This window comes from Panthera tigris, chromosome F2 (assembly GCF_018350195.1).
Source record: "Panthera tigris isolate Pti1 chromosome F2, P.tigris_Pti1_mat1.1, whole genome shotgun sequence".
Classification (NCBI taxonomy): domain Eukaryota; kingdom Metazoa; phylum Chordata; class Mammalia; order Carnivora; family Felidae; genus Panthera; species Panthera tigris.
In genome coordinates, this window is record NC_056676.1 from 69,793,437 (window position 1) to 69,812,787 (window position 19,351).

The window sequence follows — 19,351 nt, forward strand, 5'->3', positions numbered from 1 at the left end:
CACAGAAGGCTTCCCGAACCTCCGCTGATCCACACAGCTGCCCGGACAGGATGTCGGCCTCCCCGACGAGAAAGATAAAGGCCAGAGTCTTCGAGTGCGATCAGCCTGAACACCAGCCTGCTCACGGCTACCAGGACCTTCCTCTGTCCAGTAGGTCGTTAGCTGAGAGGCCACGAAGCAAATTGAGGCCGCATTCAGGTTATGGGAAAAGACCTCTCCTCCCTCCCATGATCTGGCGGTCCCTCTGCAAATACTGCGGGACATCTGAGCCCTGAGTGCACCGATGTGTTTACCTGACCGGCCTCCCCACGACACCGTCTGCCTCATCTGCCCCCAATCTTCAGCGTGTATCCCAGTCTCTGGCCCGTGGCAGACACTCCCTAAGGAGGCGCTGGATGAAGGGACGCGTCGCACGTCCCCGTTACCAACGAGCCGCTCGGGGAGCACCGAACTCCTGCCGGGGCCCCGGCTGGACTTTGTTTCTTCTTACAAAGCACCGCATATCTATTCCAGAAACATCTCCAAATCCTCACACGCAAAAGGAAGAAGCTAAAAAGGCTGCTGTTATCATTCAGAGGTGACTAATTAGCAGGGCGGGTGTATATGCATATGCATATGCACGTACTTGTAACAGCACCGTAGCGCACGTGTGTGTTTGCCCGTAGCGGTGTTACTAAGTACGTGATGAATATCCTTCCCCGTCTGCACGCACACTCCTGCTCCTTCGCTCCATCCGACTGCTGGGACACGCAGCCTCGCCGTTGTTCAGACAGCGGTGGCAGGGGCCCTCCAATTCTTCTTGGGTGTCTGGGGCACTTACGAATTCCGCTCTTGTCCCGTGACAAGCGGTGCTTCCGTGAATACCCTCGTAGTTAAATCTTCGCGACTAGATTTTCCTATTTTATGAGGATGTATTCCCGTAAAGTGCAAGAGGCCATTTAGGCCCCCGCGTGCCCTTCGGGAGGCTTGGCCCGGCTTCTCCCTCCGGGACACCGCCACGTCTCTGAGCCCACCGCCGCAGGGAAGCAGGGTGGATGTGCCTTTTCCGGCCTCTTCTCTCTGACACTTGGCGTAACACCAGACGCGCGGTTACCGTTCCCAGCCTGCGTGTCCCTGCATCAGAGGACCTTCCTCACCGCGGGCTGATGTTGTTGTCCCCCTTCCGGCCCTCGCTTTCTGTAACAAACGTCCCCAGTTAATTCAATCATGATTTGTGGTGTTTGGAGCCGAACCTGAGTGGGTCTGGCTCCCTGGCATGCCCTGGCGGCCAGCGCGGTGTTTTCTAACGGTCAGAAGCAAGAGCTCATGACCGAAACACCTGGATTTGCCCCTTTGCTCACTTAAGGCTTTGCTTTCTTACCTGACTTCTCGTGTTACCTGCCTCACACGGTCAAGGTGAGACTTCCGTGAGATACGGTACCTAGAGGGCACAGCACAGGTGTGACAGGCGGCCAACGCCCAGCTTCTTGTTGCTTGGGGTGTGGTTCGTGGGTGGTGAGTGCTTCCTGTGTGCCAGGCACTGTTTTAACCGACTGAGCCACCAGGTGCCCCTGAGCCAGGCACTGTTCTAAGTGCTTTACCTCTGGAGGTGGCAGACTGCAGCCCACGGGCCCCATCTGGCCCACCATCCATTTTTCTATAGCCCACGAGCTGAGGTTGGCTCTTCCAGTTCTAAACGGTTGAGAAAAATAATCAAAGGAAGTATCCTATTTTCTGACACGTGAAAATTACATGAGATCGGATTTCATTGTCCTTAAGTAACGTTGTATCGGAGCACAGCATGTTCTCCCTTTTACGTATTGTCTCCGGTGGCTTTGACGTCTGATGGTGAAGATGAGTAGCCAGCACAGAGATACGGCATGGCCCACAGTGCCCCCAAAGTACTCACTATCCGGTGGCCCTTTAGTTTGCTGAGTCTCATGTGAGCCCATCTAATCCCGCATAGGGCAGGCTGTTAACTGCCAACATCTTCACTGCACACGTGGGGAAGTGAGGTTAAGAAACTGCCTGAAGCCGGGTGCCCGAGTGGCTCCGTCAGTTAAGCGTTCGACTTTTGATCTCGGCTCATGCCATGATCTCACGGTTCGTGGGATCAAGCCCCGCGTCAGGCTCTGCGCTGTTTGCACGGAGCCTGCTTAGGATTCTCTCTCTCCCTCTTTCTCTCTGCCTCTCCCCGTGTCTCTCTCTCTCTCTCTCTCTCTCTCTCTCTCAAAATAAATAAATAAGCATTTAAGAAAAAAATTGCTTGCAGTCACACCCAGCTTGTAGGTGGTAGAGTGGGGGTTTGGTTCCCAGAGCTGGGGCTTTTAATGTTTCCACCATAGGGCAGGTTATTGGTCTTTGAAGGTGAGGGACATGGGGGAGGGAGAGGTGAAGGCAGGAGGTCAGGAGTGGGAACCACTTCCATTGGACCTCAGAGTTTTGTTTTGACCTTTTTCTCATAACAGGCTCTTCACCACCCACCACCCCCCACCCCGCCTTTCCCAGTCTCCTACTGTCACCTGCTAAACACAGGACCAAACATACAGAGGTATTCAATATGCTCCTAAAAATGCAGTCACTTTCTACTTTCACAGTGCTTTCTACTAAACACAGACTTCATAAATGTTGGAATGAATGAATGGATCTGGTCAATAGGTCTTGGATTCTTCAGAGTTTAGACTCTGGAGGTAGGGCAGGGACCCCTGGGAAAATCAGGAAAGCCATGGACATTCTCACGGGAAGGAGACCTTCCTGGGCCGTTGTTACGCTCCCCAGGTGGCACCAGGTTCTTGGGCTACAGTGTCAAACGCTTCTTCTGTTAAAATCCCCCCGTGGGAAAACTGCTGTCTTTTCCATGGCTCCACTTTGGTTGATTCTGAATGTTTGGTTTCTTGCAACGGTTTTGCTGAGATATCATTCACATAGCATACAATTTAGATATCATACAATCTTGGAACATTTTCACCGCCTCAGAGAGAAGACGTGTCCCCATTTCGCTCTCACCTCCCTACCTGCCTTCCCCTGCACCCCCAAGTCCTGAGCAGCCTAGTATTTCTGTTGCTATGGATTTGCCTATTCCGGACGTGTCACACAAATGGAATCATACAATATGTGGTCTTCTGTGACTGGCTTCTCTCACTTAGTGTGATGTTTTCAAGGTTCATCCACTTTCAGCATGTGTCTGTACTTCATTCTCTTCTGTGCCTTAGTGACATTCCATTGTGTGCATGAACAGCATTTCATTTGTTCTGTCATCAGTGGATAGATATTGGGTTGTTTCCGGTTTGGGGCCATTATGATGATGACTGCTTCTCTGAAGGTTCATGTGCAGGGTTTTGAGTGGATGTGTGTTTGCGTTTCCTTGTGTCTATATTCCCAGGAGTGGAATTGCTGGGTCATGTGGTAACTCTGTATGTAACCTTTCGAGGAACTTCCAGACTGTTCTCCAAAGGGCCTACGCCGGTTTTCATTCCTGCTAGGAACTGTGCATTCTTGCTCGTCATTGATGCCTGTCTTTAAAAATCACAGGATTCCACTTTCTGTAACTTTCAGAGCACACGAAATTAATCAATAGTGCTAGAAATTAGTACAGTGGTTTCCTCTGGGAGGAGGGCAGAGACAATTAGAAAAGGCACAGAGAGGGGCGCCAGGGTGGCTCAGTCGGTAAAGCATCCCAACTCTTGATCTCGGCTCAGGTCATGATCTTAAGGTTCATGAGATCGAGCCCTGCATTGGGCTGTGCACTGGCAGTGTGGAGTCTGCTTGGGATTCTCTCTCTCTCTCTCTCTCTCAAATAAATAAATAAACATTAAAAAAAAGGCTCAGGAAAACTTTTGGGTGAGGGAAATGTTTTATGTCTTGGAGGTTTAGTGTTTTTGGTATATGCATTTGTCAGAATTCATCAGAGTGTTCATTAAAGACATTTCACTGTGTGCTAATTAAGCTTGAATTAAAAAACAAACAAACATACAAATGAAAAAAGCCTAGGTGGAGGGGGAGAAAGGAAAGAATATAAGTTATCTCTGGACATGACTTATCTTACCCACCTTCCCCTGGACAGAGGGCCTGTGCCTGGCAGGCAAGGCCAAATGTGAAAGGCTTTTAATTGATGTGATTAACTATGTCTCAATAGGGAGCCTCGTTAACACCAAAAGGGAGGAAAGGAGGTTATTTTTCACTCTCCTAACTAGGGGAAGGCTGGAAGGGAGTCCTGGGGGGCACTTGGAGGGCTGGTCCCTGCAGTGGGGGAGGGGCGGGGGGAGGGTCATTTTATCAGTTGCTGCAAAACCTAGCCTCCATTTGCATCTATGGAGAGGAGGAAACCCACCTGAAATTTTGGTGGGGGTGGATGTTTTTCAAGTCCGCATCATTCACGAAAACACACTGCCGGTATACATAGAACCCTCTATAACCCTTCCTTAAATGTACTAGTGACTGTTGAACAGACCATAACAGGAAACAAACAAACAAACAAAAAGAAGCAAATGGTTTCATCTTTCCCCTTAGACTCTGCAGAGAAATTTATGGATTGACATAAATTCACAGAAGATCAGGATCGGACAAACATCATTAATTACTCACATAAAATCAGTGTAAAATTTTTTATAAAATTGCAAAAATTGTATCATTTTATTTGTAGGTTAGAAAAAATACGTATTTGGCTAGAAAAAGCCTAGAAATGTAACAGCCATTATTTTTGGAAGGATGTGATTATAATGTGATTTGCTTTTTTCTGTTGCTTATCTGTGATTCATTCTTCTCAATGACTGTTGATTGCTTGTGAGTTCAGTTGTTTGTTAAGAAGTTATTTCTTCTCTCTCACTGGTTGGAGAGGTCAGTTTCCATAGGCTCCCCTCTCTGGAAGAAACTCTCCCCTCCCTCCCCACCAAGCTTACGGCTTACGAACTTAAAGGCAGCACTGAGTAAGTATTGAATGTGATCTTCAGATTAGCCAGGTGAGGGTTCGATCGTAGAGGATCTTGGGCAGGTTCTTTCTGTGTCTTCGTTTTCTCATCAGAAGAATGGAGCTGATAATATGCTCCCTGATCGATTGATGGGAAACATACATGAGAAACCCCCAGCACAGGACTTGGCCTTAAGTATCAGTTCGCTCCTTTTCCAGCCCCCTTTTAGCTTGGTACCTTCCTGGTACCTTGGAAACTAGCACTCAGCATTATGGTCCAGGTGACTCCTGATGGTTGGGCTGTATTTCTCGAATCATTGCAGAAGCTTAAATACACCTGCATACAACGCGTGGTGCGTTTGTGTGTGTGCGCATGCACATCAGCAACACTTTTGTGTGTGTGGCGTGACATTAAACGAAACCTCCTTCCCTGCGGATAAGTGAGGACAGCTCGCTGCAGGAGCTAGGATCTGTCACAAACCAAAGGGAGAGCTAATTGCAGCAAACCTCCGGGTGACCGCACTACTTATGTTCCTTCCTGCAATGCGATTCCTGACAGTGGTGATAGGAGTCTTCAAGCAGTGTGTCCAGTATGTTGGAAACGTTCTCTTCCTGCAGATCAGGATGGAGAAGGCAGTCCCAGGTTGAGTGCGAGTATCGTTTTTCCAGGACTGGGGGAAGGGTTTGGCAGAGGGTGAGTTAGGGTTTTGCAAATTATGTCTACGCTGGTGGAGCACGCAGGGCACACGTGGGCAGAAGTGATTTGCTCTCATGCAAAACAGGAGCCACGTGCGGTCCTCTGTTCCCCCCACCCCACCACTTCTTTGGTCACCTTTGCAACCCTCCTTCTGGCTCCAGGATGCCTGCCCCAGCCCCTTTTCTCGGCTTCTTTTTATGGCAGTGGTTTTCGAACTTCAGTTTGCAAATGACCACCTGGGAAACTTGCTAAAATGCAGATCTCTGGTCTTCCCCCACCAGGTTTTCTAACCCAGTGGTTCTGGGGTGGGGCCTGGGAAATGGCATTTTCACCAAGCTTCTCAGATAGGCCCGTTTGACCAGAAAGGCACTATATATTAGTTTCAAGGGGCGCCTGGGTGGCTCAGTCGGTTGGGGCGTCTGACTGTGGCAGGGTGGCCCTTAACTCCGGTGCTGTGTGGCCTTTTGTCCCGGCACACACACAGACTCAGCAGGCCACCTAACCCAGGAGACCCAGTGTCCTATTGAGAGGTAGATGGTGTTTGGGCTGAGGGGCCTGTGGCCCGTCTGGGCTCCAGCATCCTTGGGGTAAGATGGCCATATTACTATCATAACTGCATTTATCGGCCACGGATTCGGTGCTAGAACCACCGCAAGGACTATGCGTGCATTTTGTCCCTTAGTTGTCACGGCGCTGACGTGAGGTTGGGGGCACTGTTAGTATCATGATGGTTCAAGGATGAGGAAACTGAGGCACAGGAACGTGGAGCCAGAATACACACCCAGGCAGCTCGCCTCTAGAACCCTAGCGCTTAGCCTTTGTGCCTTCGGGCCTCTGGAACAGCTACCTTCCTCTCCTGTCGCAAAGATGTCGTCGTGATGTTGGAGGACAGCATGTGCAGTGGAGTCAGGCCCACTCCTTCCTGTCTGGAGCCCTCAACCCCCTTTGAGCCCTAAATTGCTCATTGGTAAAATGGGAATAAGGATACCTACTACCCCACAGGGCTGATCAAAGGGCCAAAAGAAATGGTAATATTTTAGGATGTATAGCACTCAATAAATGTTCTTAAGTATTTTCCATTTTTTAAAAATGCTTATTCATTTTTAAGAGACAGAGACAGGCAGAGTGTGAGGGGCAGAGAGAAAAGGAGACACAGAATCCGAGGCAGGCTCCAGGCTCTGAGCTGTCAGCACAGAGCCCGACGCGGGGCTAGAACCCACGAACTGCGAGATCGTGACCTGAGCCGAAGTCGGACGCTTAGCCGACCGAGCTCCCCAGGCGCCCCAACTTCTGCTGTTTTCAGCCACTGAACCGTGAGGTACATGTTAGTGCAGTGTAATATTGCTGCTCCTGATTGATACAACCTGCAAGGCAGAGATTGAATCCCACCCTGCATCGATGGGTGGGGTCTTCCTGGAGCCCCAAGCGGCCACACACTCTGAGGTCCCATCTGGGCTCTTGAGGGAAGTGTGCTCTGATGGATGGGTGATGTCTGCCGTGCTGGCAGGCGGGACCTGGATGCTCTGGCACCGCGTGCCTCTCTGCTAACCGGGCTCTTTCCCCAGGCCATCCTGAGGGCTGTCCCCCGACTCATCTCCTCATCAGCTTCTCCCAGCAGCTGTCCCGCTTCACGGCATCTTCACTTTCTCTTTCCCAGCGCGGGCTCTTCTCCCTGACTTCCAGCGTCTCACTATTCAGGCCCCGACGCAGCCTCCCCGGATTTCCAGATGTTTTCTTTCTGTTCTAACCTCAAGGAGCTCCTCGTTGGCGCCTGAGCGTGCTGCCCACCTTCCCGGCTGCCGGCCTGGATCACAGGCCTCCTCTCCTGCCCACACCCTCCCCCCACCAGGCTCTGGTCATCAGGCTCTCAGAGGACTTCCTTCCCAGCCCACAGCGACCTGCCCCCCGATCGCAGACCACTCAGTGCTCGCAAGCGATCAATCTTTGACTGTCTTGTTTTGTTATCTTTGACTTCATTCCTCATGGTATCTAACATTCCTCATGTTAGAGTCTCAACTCCCTAAGTCAGTCCTCCCGTCAAGGAATGGCCTTGGTGTTGCAATTCCTCACCTCAGTGACTAGGTGATAACAGGCATTTGAGAAATAAGTTATCAAAGAATCGGTTGGATCGGCGGTGCGGGGCTAGGGAGTGGAAGGGGAAAACCCAAGCGAAGTCACTTAGGACCTCTGTCTCGCTTTTACGGGCCTGCAGCCTGCCTCTCCCCCTCCCAGGCTGGACTTTCCGTTCACGGCTAGCACAGTCTGGGCGTATGTCCGCGTGATACTTTGAGTCCAGACGTAGCTACTGAAGCAGTCCGTTGCTCAGGCCATTGCTGGGCTCAACTCTGGAATGAGAGAATCCAGGAGGTCTGGGCAGGATGAGCCCATCCGCTTTAGGAGGTGTGCTTCCCGGGTGAAATCGGGTTTCGGCTAATCTGGAAGAACCGCACCAGGAATTAGCCAGAGCAGAGGGGTGCTCTGTGGAGGCCCCAGCCCGCATGAAGCCCGGGGCGCTGGAGACTTTTCCAGGGGCGACCAACAGCACCGCAGACTAGGAGTTTTTAATGGCACGTTTTCGTGCAAACATTCCCATTTGTTATTCCTCTGTTTTCCCTTCTTTCCTGGAGGCCTTAGGCCGACCTCCCCGCCCGCAACTCTCCCACTGTCCCTTTGCCCACTCCTCAGGCTGGCCTGTGTGAAGGAGACCGCGTTATGTGCAGGAAACCTCTTTCTAAAGTTGTGAGCGCTCGTGGACAGAGATGGAAGGTTAGAGCATCAGTGGCCTCGGGGAAAAGTCCACCTTCCCCGAGACTCAGAGTGTGACTGTGGCCTCCCGCTCCCTGCAGGTTGCCAGACGTGAGAGTAACGGGTTTGGGCGTTTGTTCTGAGAATTTGTGGGCGGCCCGGCACATGTGTCCATTGCGTGTGGCCGCATAGATTGGTCTTTTGGAAAAACGATTTGTCAGGAGCTACCAAAGCATCGCTTTGACCTGCGTCCCTATTTGGGGAATGTGTTTCAAAGACAGGCTCCAGGAGGGAGGGTGCTGGTTTGCAGGAAGGCGTGTTTCAAAGCCAGGGCACTTGTAGGAGCAAAATTGGGAACAAGATGGCACCCATTGCCACCCAGTACGTGGTACTTCAGCGCCACTGAATCTTCCCTAGGCATCTGAGGGATGGAGAAGAGGTGTTGGAGAGCAGTGGCAATCCGTGGCGTGACAGTCACATACAGCGCTGCGTCCTTCCTGGATGACGGAAAGTTATAGAAAGAAAGTAGCACTTTGTCGGAAAAAATGAAGATTTGCCTACCTGGTGGCAGAGTAGGGGAGTTATGACAGTTTCTTCTTCTCGTCTCTTCTCTTTCTGGTAACCTGCCTTAGCCAGTTAAAAATTGATCTGTGGCACAAAAGAAAAGAAAAAAGAAATCTACAAGTGGATTTGTAGGGCCCCAGGTGCCCAAGACGGGGGCACGTAAAGGCAGCCTGAAGTGCCCTCTCTCTCAGGATGGTGCCCAGGACATCATGGGCACCTTGTGGCGAGGGGCGGGGGCTGCTTTTAGGTCTCATGCCCCTGGGTGCTGCACCCAGTGAGGGTGGGGTGTGCTGCCGAGCCCCCGGCACAGCGCCTGGTACGAGCCCGAGCCCCCGGAAGGACATGCTCCCTGCCTCCCAAACGTGCCAAACAGTGTCGTCGTTGTGCTTTTTGTCCTGCCCGTGTCACATCTCATTTAAACCCCATCATAACAGTACCGGATGGGTAATGTAGTAATCCCCATTTTACAGACAAGAAAGCTGAGTCCTTAGTTGCCATCCTGTCGCTACATTCCAGATTCAGGCTCTGCACCCACTTCTCCGTAGGGCAGTTCTTCACATCTGCTTTTGTAGTGGGGAAGCTGAGGCTGTAAGTTACCTGCCGAGGGGCCCACAGCCAGTAGGAATCGGTCATGGGAATGACTCCAAATCCAGTGGCACTTTTTTCTTTTGAATTGTTATGAAAGCTTCCTCCATTCAAGGCACATTACCTCCGGCCTCTGAAAGACCCCTCTCCTCCTTGTTGCGTTCTTTCCCGCTCTGTTCCCTTCACTCCTCATAGGCACCCACTCCAGTATTTGCCGTGTGCCACACATGTGGACTTACTGTAGGGCTGTGATTGGGTGTCTTTTAACTTAGACGCATGGGGTTCTCTTACGGATCTCCTTCTTGTCTTTTTTTCACTCAATACTCTCTTTTTGAGATCCAGTCTTGGTGCACGGTTTACACTTAGCTCATAAGAGGGCTGCGTCTGCCCTTCCGTCGCTGCAGATCCTGCCCTGTTCACTTCTCTTGTCCCTGCAGATGGACACTAGGGCAGCCCAGCCAAATCTGCAATGGCACCTCGCACCTGTGCCCATGGGGAGTGTGGGAGAGTTTCTTTGGTACAGACCCAGGGCTGGGATGGATGAGTCATCGGGCATACTCATATTTAATTTCACAAGTACTGCCAGATTGTTTTCCAGAATGACTGTACCGGTTTACACATCCACCAGTGCAATGCTCAGGGGGTTCTGTCTCCCCCGGCCTCCCCAGCACCTGGTGTTGTCAGATGCATCCATAAGCATGCGTCTGACCGCCCCAGCGTGTCAGGACATTGGATTAGCATCTCTTGAGATGCTCTTTTCTGCCGCAGACTTCACCTTAGCACACCAGAATTTCCAGCAGGAAGAATGCCCAATCGGAAAAGGAAGTCCTTTCCGCAACTCTCTTATCTTCTATTAGGGAGCAGAATTTCCCCGGAAGTCCCCAGGAGACTTCCCCTGGTTGGCCAGATGGGGCCAGGGGTCCTCCCTACACCAGTCCCTGACAGAGACAATAGGGTTGCCGTGGCCACCGCGTGCCTCTTCCAAATACCCGAACAGAACGGGGAAGAGCTGAATAAGGAGGAAGAGAGCGGTGGCTGGCTGCTTATTCAGCCACCGGTTGGCTCTTCGTCCACACCAGATCTTTAATTTTGCCCACTTTTTGACTCGTGCTGCCTCTTCTAGGCAAGGAGTTCTTCCCCCTGACTCTGTGCAATTAGCCAACTACAGAGAATTTCTAAAGCAGTGAGTCAACCAGCACGAGGCCATCGCCTTGGGGATTCAGTCCGTCCAACTCATTCCAGAGTCTAGCATCCTTCTTGCCGGGCGGACGTCAGACCTGTGCCCATCCTAGCTGCCCCAAGTTGGGTTCCTGTTGTGGGCTCCCCCTGTGAGAGGCCAATATGGAGATTCCAGGGCAGAGCACCAAAATCGCCTGCCCAGAGTGCCAGCCGAAGGCAGGTGCGAAAGAACACCTGTCAGGGACTAGTGCCACCATAGGCAGCAGCTTCTCATTAGACACGTTCATACTATAGTAACCCTGGTGTGTCTGACTAACCAAAGAAATTAATTTCTAAATGGTACCTAATAGTTATAATTTATTGAGTGCTTGCTCTGTGTCGGATGGCCCGGTAAGCATTTTATTCCTTTGATCTCACATAGCCCGCCTGCCGGCCCTGTGGGAGCATTTCTGTTATGGTTAAAGCCCAGGCTCCAGCCTGGAGACCACCTGGAGAATCCCAGTGCTGCCATCGCTTAGCTGTGTGGCCTTGAGCAAGTTACTTCACCTTTCTGTGCCTCAGCTTTCTCATGTGTACACAGGGCATAATAACAGTATGCTAAGGAGTTAAGAAATACAAAGCGCTTACTTAGAATAACACTGGCTTAAGAGTACACACACAGTTCCCATTTGATAAATATTATTAGCTGTGGCTGTTGCCGTTTCTAAAAATGAAGAGACCAGAGGCTCAGAGAGATCAGCTTCCCAAATGTCAGATGGCTATGAGTAGCAAAGATACAATTTGACCTAAGAGATTCTGACTCCAACGCTGGCCTTCTATCCATCCAACTATACATCATCAGTCGTAGCTCCATAGCCTGAGGGAACACTGCCATTACTCTCCTTATCAGTAAAATAAATTTTCAGCTGAGGACCCAGTGATATTTTTTGTAAAGAAACAGACTCAAAAAAAAAAAAAAAAGAGGAAGGAGGGAGGGAGGGAGGGAGGAAGGGAGGGAGGGAGGGAGGGAGGGAGGAAGGAAGGAAGGAAGGAAGGAAGGAAGGAAGGAAGGAAGGAAAAGAAACCAACAATAAAGATAGAGTGTAAGGCCTCCAGCAGGTGGTAGATGTGGGGGTCATTGCTGGAAGGTGGCTGGGGAGACTAGGACATTTAGCTCCTGGTTCTACCATGAAACCTTACTGGGCCTCGGTCTGCCCCCGTTAAATCAGGTTTCTATTATATTTCTTCCCCGCAAGGATTTAGGAAGTGCTTTATAAACTGAGCATAGTCAGTGCTGCGCATTCCAGAATGCATGCCTGTTTCGTCTCTTCCCTCAGTTCCCACATACGCACACTCACCCAAAGTATAAGCGTTGTGTCCCCCAATTCCGTTTAGTCATGGGAAGTCTCTGGAAACCCAGGCTTTAGAATCTTCTGGAAGAGATTCTTCCTTGCCTAACTAAGCCAAATGGACTGGAGTCAGGAGCCACTGGGATTTTGAGAGGCTGGGTTAGTTCTAGTGTCTGTTGGTTTGGGAGCAAATAAACAAGGTCGCTCTCTGCCGCCCCGGAACACATCCTTGCCGGATTTCTCCATGTGAGCATTTTCAGACATAGGTGTGGTGGGTGTGAGGTCTGAACAAAGGATCATAAGCTCAGCAGTGTGGTTTTAGGTAAAAAACATGGTTTCATGGCCAGAATATCCTCTAGGAGGACTTTTAAACGTCACTCTGCATAACAAGAGACTCAACTATCTTTGAACTTTATTTTTACTTTTTTAATTTCAATGTCCCTCCCTCTTTTTCCCTCCTTCCTTTTCTTCTTCCTCCTCTTCCTCCCTCAATCTCCAGCTCCCCGGCCTCCAGGTTTCCCTTCCGGGAGGGAGTCAATATCAAAAGGGTCTCGTCTGCGATGCTAGAGATGGTCTGTGCATAGACAGCAAAGCCCCTGTGTGTGTCTAACATTTCTTTTCCTACTGTATGAGGTGGTTGTGTCTTACAGCACAAAAGCACCTTGATTTAGGCCGGAATCAGGGAAGAGAAGATGGTCTGTCGTCCAACCCATTTCTTCTGAGTTTCTCGGCCGCCGTTCTCATTTGCCACTTACTGTTAGTTGCTGACGTTGTCCTCTCTGCACTCAGGGCCTCTTCTGGACACATTTGATGATAGGGGGACATCTGTGGTGACATGGCTGTGGACCCCAGGGTGGTCTGGCCCTGTTGGTGGAGAATCCTTCAGTTTCAGGGGGCTCCCAGCTCTGCCTTGATTCCCCTGTCTGCAAGCAGGAAGCAGGAAGACTGGACAGCAATCTGGGATGGTCTTCAGAAATGCGCCCACCAGAGGTGGCCCTCTGGGGACTCTGCTTCTCCCCCAAGGGCAGCTGTTACATCATGTTCTGTTGACTCCTGGTGCACCTGGTGCAGAATGGCCGAAGCCATTGTCTCTCAAATTGGAGCCCCACGCAAATCTCCAGGAACCCTTGTTAAATGCAGATTCTCTTTCAAGTTAATCTACGTGGGGCGGAGCCCTACTGCACTAATGGTGAGCTCCAAGTGCTGCTGGTACAGCTGACCCACACATATGCCATAGTTTTATTTATCTTTGAGAGAGAAAGCACAAGCGGGGAGGGGCAGAGAGAAGGGGGCAGAGGATCCGAAATGGGCTTTGTGCTGACAGCAGTGAGCCCGATGCAGGGCTCGAATTCGCAAACTGGGAGATCATGACCTGAGTCGAAGTCAAACGCTCAACTGACTGAGCCACCCAGGTGTCTGTGTGTGTATGTATATATATAAATGATATATATCATATGATATATATCATATATATATGATATATATCATATATATGATATGTGATATCACATATATATATATGTGATTTTTTTTTTCAGGTGAGAGAACTGCTACTCAGGGATGTTAAGTAACTCAGCAGAGGTCACACAGCTAAGTGACACAGAGGAGCGTCCCAAGTGGTGAAGACCATTTTCCATCACTGCTGTCCTCCACGAGCCTGTGTCTGGAATGGGACCTGTCTTTGCGCTCATGAACAGGTTGGATGGTAAGGGTCTTCTTCTCTTCTCTCTCTGTCTTTATCTCTGGCATTTTTAACCCTGGCTTCTTCTCTTAGGAAGACCAGAAAACACTTGACAGAGGGGAGAGGCCCAGCAGTAACACTGACCCAGAGAGAATTGAATCCCTGTGCCCAGTGACTAGAGGACACATTGAACTGGACGAGGAGCCTAGCACATCGCCACGTTTCCCCCATGTAGGAGAACACCCACCCCCTCTCACCCCTCACCCGTAACACGTGATACGTGAGCAGGATTTGGTCACTGCTGAGCTGTCTTCATTTAACGTGGCTTTGACAGAATAGTTGGCCCTGAAATTGTATGTTCCATTAAACTTCTTGTTGAACCGCCTTGGTTTTGAAAGGATTCCATTAGGATGGATAATTATGTAGTAGTTGCTACAAGGAGATACATGCTCTCAGTTTCCGCTCTTAAGTGATTCAAATCAAATGCTTTTCCTTTTCCTCCCCAGAGTTGGGTGTGACCATCTTCCTCATACGATAGGCTTTTCGTGAGTTATTTTTGGAAATCCAAATCAAAACAGCAATTTTGGCGGAGGCCATTTCTAGCCTAGCAGAGTAAGCCATATGTACCGATAAAAACAGCCAAAGAGTCGGTGCCTTTAAAAAGCACCGAAACCATCTCCCTCTGTGGGGTGAAATTTTGGGAACCACAGACTACCTTTTGTGCTGTCACATATTCCGTTGTGAACTCTAACTGAAGTCAAAAACGATTGAAATTCCTTTGAAATTGCCAAAGTTTTGCCCATTTGGAAACCATTGTCATCATCACTGTGTTCAAGATGGCAGGCCTTGACAGAATTTTGCCGAGGACTCTGTTTCAGCCTCTGAATCTCCCCTGGAACACAGAAATCCCTGTACTGTTTCCTTCCGTCCCCACAGCACATGTCACCTGCCTCATGACATGAACCAAGCAGACAATCTTTCCTCTCACCCGGGAGTGGGAGGTGCTCAAGTAGCAGGTTGGGTATGGAGGTACATGAGTAAAGCCCTATTTTTCTCTTTTTGTAAAAAATCAGTCATTTATTACACAAAGAGTAAATGAATGTTATCACCTTGGAAAAAAAAAAGCTTTTCAAATAAAATTAAAGTTCTTTTTAATCACTGGGTCCCTATCCTTGTTTCTTTATCAACTCCACTTGGGTTGTTTCTTGGGGGCACATGCTTGTAGACATTTCTAATGTATTTATGTGCATGTGCACACACATAACTATTTTTGTAGCCCTTGATAAACCAGTCACTTGCCTTTTCCCACTCATCAATATACCCAAGAGTGCTATCCATGGCAGCTGCCTTATTCTTTGTAACTGCCACCCAGTTTTATTACATCGTATGGATATACCTTTTATTTGGATCAAATAAATAAATTCTTTTTTTTCCCTTTTTGAAATGTTTTATTTATTTTTAAGAGAGAGAGAGAGAGACAGACGTGAGTGGGGGAGGGGCAGAGAGAGAGGGAGACACAGAATCCGAAGCAGGCTCCAGGCTCTGAGTTATCAGCACAGAGCCCGATGCGGGGCTCAAACTCACAAACCGCGAGATCATGACCTGAACCAAAGTCAGACGCCTAACCGACTGAGCCACCCAGGAGCCCCAAATAAATAAATTCGTCATCTGCTTTCATGAGCGCTACAGTTTGGGATCCCTTATGTACATGTTGAGAAACTAACTGTGTCCACTGCTATATCTTTTGGTAGCTACAACACATTTCATGAAAATCAGCCAGCTGCTTTGCAGATTATGCCAGACCAGTAGACGGAAATCATGTGAAATGCGAAGGATTGCCAGAGGGACCTGAATTCCCTTGCCTGCAGAAGCTAGGGAAGTGCACGGGGCATGGGGAGTTGCACAGGTCTCTGTAGCGAGTGATGTGAGATACAGTGTTGGCTGTGTTGGTGGCCCACTGAATTTCCTTGGGCAGGTCATTGCCTCTCCTTGGACCTGTTTTTTCTCATCTGCACAATGGGCTCAGTGAGCCTTTCTCAGCTATTAGACTGTGATTTATAGGGCTTACACACACACTGCCCCAGGATTCCTATGTAGAACATATTAGCTTACTCTTCACTGTGTGTCAAGATGGGGAAGATGCAATTTTAAAATACATTGGAGGGGCTCCTGGGTGGCTCAGTCAGTTAAGCATCCGGCTTCAGCTCAGGTCATGATCTCATGGTTTGTGAGTTTGAGCCCCGTGTCGGGCTCAGAGCCTGGAGCCTGCTTTGGACTCTGTGTCTCCCTCTCTCTCTGCCCCTCTCCTGCTCATGCTCTGTCTCTCATAAATAAATAAACATTAAAAAAAAAAATTTAATACTTTAAAATACGTTTGAAGTTTCAAGTGATTAAATATACTTTGTTATATTTTCATTGAAATAGATTTACAAAATTTTAAATAGAGATTTAGCCCAGAGCTTTTAGCTGAGTAGAAGTCACAAAGTCCATAATGTCCTGCCTTTGGATCTTACTCTTCTTTCCTATTACTTTATGATCCAATTAAAATGGATACTCTTGTCCCCTTTGCTTTGTGTGATCTTTCGGTTCTAAGCAAGGCAGCATGGGGTTGGGGAAGGAGACTGTGGGCCCCCGAGCTCTCCCTCCAGGCTTGTCTAGTTCTTAGACAAGTCACTAACCTTCTCTGGGTTTCCATCTGTTAATACTATGACTTCAAATTAGCCGAATAGCCACCAAAAAAGAAAGTTAAAAACCACACTTGCTCGTGTTTCTCTGGCGTTTCTGAGCTGCGTCACCTGCACCTAGTTCATCTTGTGAACTGACCAAAAAGACCACCAAAACCCCTCAGATCACCTTTTCACATGAGACTTGTGCAGCCGCCCTCGCTCCCAGTAAAGACCCTCAGTGGGTTCCAAGGGAGGCCCAGAGAAGGTTCCGCGCGGTCATGATTCAGAGGTAGAGTTTCCCGCCTGGGCCCTGAAGCTTGCGTTGACGTGTACCCCTGCTTCGAGACGCAGGACACGAGGGTCTGACTCACACACAGGTGGGTTTCCCTGGTGGTCCCAGCCAGGCTTTCCCACACGGGGTGACGGTTCTGGCCCCTTGTTTTGGCATGACACACGGGCCTGGAGGCAGTGTGATAGTGCAGGGGAAAGGTCGTGGTAAGAGGGTGTAAAACCGTGTGGGTGCCGTGGCCCCGCAAGGTCTCTGTGGGGGTCAGCTTTCCTGCTGTTTTCCACCCTCTGTGAGCTGCTGTTTCTGATTCCCTTGTGTGTAGGCTGGTACCAGTCTGGGGGACTCTTCCCCCGAAAGCTTCTGGGGCAGGGAACTTGAGCAGCCTCCCCTTCCTACCCTGCTCCGTCTTTTTTTAAATTTTTTTTAATGTTTATTTTTGAGTGAGAGAGTGAGAGCGAGAGAGAGAACATGAGCGGGGGAGGGGCCGAGAGAGAGGGAGACGCAGCATCCAAAGCAGGCTCCAGACTCTGAGCTGTCAGCACAGAGCCCGAGGCGGGGTTTGAACCCATGAGCCCACAAGATCATGACCCAAGCTGAAGTCAGACGCTTAACCGTCGGGGCCACCCAGCCGCCGAGCCCTGCCCCATCTAAGAGAGGGAATGAGACCCCGTAGGAGGTGCTCAAGCCCTCCCTTCCCTTTTCCCTGGAAAACAATTTTATAGGCTCTGAATCTGTGGCAGTTGCCAAAAGCCTACCATAAATGTAGTTCACATTAACCAAAATGAAACAAAAAGGCAATGCGGTGAATGGAGAGACAACCATCAGCGTGATACTTATCTGAAACCAGAGGGTAAAGGAACTGAGGGCCCCATCCATTTACCAGCCCTCACTCCCTGCAAAGTTGTCAGCCCATCTCACCCCCACCTCCATTTCAATACAATACTTGCAAATCCGCTTTGCATTGTTACAGATACCTGCAGAGTAAGTCACATTGTCTCTTGTCTGTTTGATCCACTGCCAAGTGATCAATATAGTTTTAATTCACAGCCTGGAAATTTTAAGAATGACTCAACCTGACCTATGATTCACAGATACTTGATCTGAAATGCTTGATGTTGTGGGGCTGGGGTGGGAGGTACAATCAGAAGTAAATTTCCTGACCCTAAAAAGTCAGCTTAAGTGGGGGGTGCCTGGGTGGCTCAGATGGTCGAACATCCGACTCTTGATCTTGGCTCAGGTCATGATCTCACGGTTCGTGGGTTCGAGCCCCATGTCGGGCGATGCGCTGGCAGAGTGGAGCCTGTTTGGGATCCTTTCTCTCTCTCTCTCTCTCTCTCTCTCTCTCTCTCTCTCTCTCTCTCCCCCTCAAAATAAATAAACATTAAAAGTAAAAGCATAAGTGAAGAAGCATGGGGAGGTAGTTATCTTGCAGGTTGTAGGGCTGGTTCCTGCCTTCCGGAGAGGCAGTGTGTTGAGACAGCTTAGGGGAACCACATGCTGAGTCCCAGTTTATGCTGGTTTTTATACAGTTAGTGGGCTTTTCCACCATTTAAAGGTATTTAGTGTGGAAATATGGGATTCTGGGGAGACTGGACCAGAAGTTCTTAAGGTCCGAGGTTTGATTTTATTTAGAAGTGCCTCCTCCCGACCCTGTGCCTGGCTTCTAGTAAACAGTTAGTAAATAAAGGCTTGCTGTGTGGGTGAGTGAGTGAGTGAGTGAGTAAGATTCTTAACCTTCTCTCTTGGTCTCTGAATTTCTGCTTCCCATATATCTTTGTATGCTCGGCATCTGAATTTCTGTTTCCCACATATCTTTGTGTGCTCGGCATCCCAGGGTGACTATACTGTCTCTAAATAGTATCTTTTTGACTAAGCCCCAGCTTCAGATGGCAAGTGCTTTGGATGAATGTCTGCAACCCCAGCTGTGTAGCAATGTGACTTTCAGTGAGTTACCCAAATGACTTACAATTTATCCAAGTACTAAGAACACCGACCAGCTCTTGTCATTTCTCCCCTTGCTAAACGATTCATAGACCTTTAAATATATTTAAATAAATGTACATGTTTAAAATATTAGAAGAAATTGGAAAAAGAAGGAAAAAAGCTATCCATAATCTCATGGCCCCAGATAGCGTGAGAACAATTGCATTATCAAGGTGCTGGAAGCCATTTGTGTTGTTTTATACAAAGTTTTTCCCACAGTTATCTTAGGAAGCTCTTACTTTTTTCCCCATGGGCATTTTTCTGCAAGCATTGTCTGTGTTACTTCCGAACACTTTCAACTACCATTTTTTAATTTGCTTTTATCCATGTGGGTGCTGGGGAGCAACTTCAGGCTGCTTACTCTTCTCCCTTCTGTAAATGAAGTTTTCCTTCTAGTATGTCCTGTATCTCAAGAGAATCTCAGAAGTGGAATCCTTGGATCAAAAGACATGGAAGTTGTTAAACTTTATCTATCTGCCTAGCAATATAGATACAGATATTTAAATTAATAGACTTACTGGAACGCCTGGGTGGCTCAGTTGGTTGAGCATTCAGGTCCTGAATTCACCGTTCATGAGTTTGGGCCCCGCATCGGGCTCTGTGCTGACAGCTCAGGGCCTGGAGCCTGCTTCGGATTCTGTGCCTCCCTCTCTCTCTCTGCCTCTCCCCCACTCACGCTCTGTCTCTCTCTGCTTCTCAAAAATAAAGAAAACTAATAAAAAATTCATTCATTCATTCATTAATAAACT

General features: G+C 49.1%; 1 long non-coding RNA gene across 5 annotated transcripts in view; it reads left to right on the plus strand.

Annotated features, from left to right (window-relative positions):
* LOC102951043 overlaps positions 1 to 19,351 on the plus strand; it is a 274,243-nt gene that overhangs the window by 221,516 nt on the left and 33,376 nt on the right. For all 5 annotated transcript variants that reach the window (XR_006213224.1, XR_006213223.1, XR_006213225.1 and 2 more), the window contains one exon: positions 13,522 to 13,688. This is a non-coding gene — a long non-coding RNA (uncharacterized LOC102951043). The remainder of the gene's footprint in view (positions 1 to 13,521; positions 13,689 to 19,351) is intronic.